Consider the following 1712-nt stretch of genomic DNA (forward strand, 5'->3'; position numbering starts at 1 on the left):
CTGCTTTTCTCCACCCAAGGGCCAGCTGGCTAAGGTTTTCGAGTCTTCATTTCACAGAGCAGCCTTAGGCTGCTGGTGGCTCAAGGCTTTATGCAGAGAGCTCAATTCCAGGTCCCCACACCCAGGGCCAACAGCCTCTGAATCTGAGACAGCAGGCTCTGCTTTGGCGATGCAAAGGATGTCAAAATCTCAACCCTGTACTTGAAGGAACCATATTCTGATGCAGCCTTTTCCACTTTGGGCTAGGAATCAGCACCTTGCCTTTGCTTCCCCGCCCCCCCACCTCTGCCCCTTCTTGGTGTCTAGCTATTTTTCTTTTAGGTCCTACTGATTATTATTTAATACAGTAATTCTGCATTTCTCTGTCCTTTCAGGGGTATGGCGGGGGTTATTCTCTATACCAGTTCAGTCTGCTATATTGATTGGAACTCAGATCTATGAGTTGTTTAGCAGAGATTCTAGAGAACCCATGAGTAAGTAGGAAAGGCAACTTAAGGAATAAAAAGTCTAGCTCTGGGAATTTCTTCCTTATGTTGATTTTGGAAGTAAAACTCAAGATAAGCCAGTCTAATAAAGCAAAGATTATTATATTTGCCTTATCAGAGGAAAACAATTTACATAACTCACATTCTAATTTGCTTGCTAAATCTTGGAAATAATGCTTTGATCCTTTAATTCAAAAACTTTCAGAGGATTCTTTTCACACAAATAATATTCTACTCTTTTTTACCTTGGGGAGAAAATAATGTATTTCTCCCTCCCTCCTAATGTCCACAGAGCAGAATAATTATCTATAAGCTGAACACATAGTTATATAATATTCAGTTGATGTTAGTGTTTTTGTCACATGAGCAACTAGTTGGACGCAATTTCTTGCCATTGCTGTCTGAACGTGTACTTAGTATGAACAAAATATATCATTGGAGAGAATGGAACAACCATGAGAGTATAAGGAAATATATTCTACTATAAAAAATTCTATCAGAGATAAACAATATATTTGAATATACATTTATATCCTATATATAGTACTATAGTAGAAAACATATTCTCTATTAGGATATATATGTGTGTGTATATATGTATATGTACACATATACACATCGCATGTGGATAGATCACACATGCATAGTCATTATTTTTACATGAAGGTAACAACTGTAAACATTTTTGTTTTTGCACATATACATAGGCCTTCAGAGATATAGATGTAGAAAAGTATACAATACCTGTACAAGGTCACACAGATATATATATCTGCATCATATATACATATGTAACAAAAATAATGACCATACAATCTGTCTTAGTCTACCTGGGCTGCCATAATAGTATACCATAGCCTGTGTGACTTAAACACCAGAAATTTATTTTCTCACAGTTCCAAAGGCTGGGAAATCCAAGATCAAGGTTCTGGCAGGATCCAGTTTCTGATGAGGCTCTTACTGGCTTGCAGAAGGCTGCGTTTTCACTGTTACCTTACATGATGGAGATAAACAGCTCTGGCACCTCTTTTTTCATAAAGGTACCAGTTCCATCAAGTTGAGGGCTCTACCCTTATGACTTCATGTAACCTTAATCACGTCCTTAGGGTCCCTACCTCCAATACAGTCACGTGGAGGGTTAGAGTTCAACATACAAATTTTAGGCGGACATGATTCAGTCTATAACACAGTCAATAAAATTTAATTTTGTTTTGCATTCAACATTAT

Source organism: Pteropus alecto, unplaced genomic scaffold (assembly GCF_000325575.1).
Source record: "Pteropus alecto unplaced genomic scaffold, ASM32557v1 scaffold781, whole genome shotgun sequence".
In the NCBI taxonomy this organism is placed as follows: domain Eukaryota; kingdom Metazoa; phylum Chordata; class Mammalia; order Chiroptera; family Pteropodidae; genus Pteropus; species Pteropus alecto.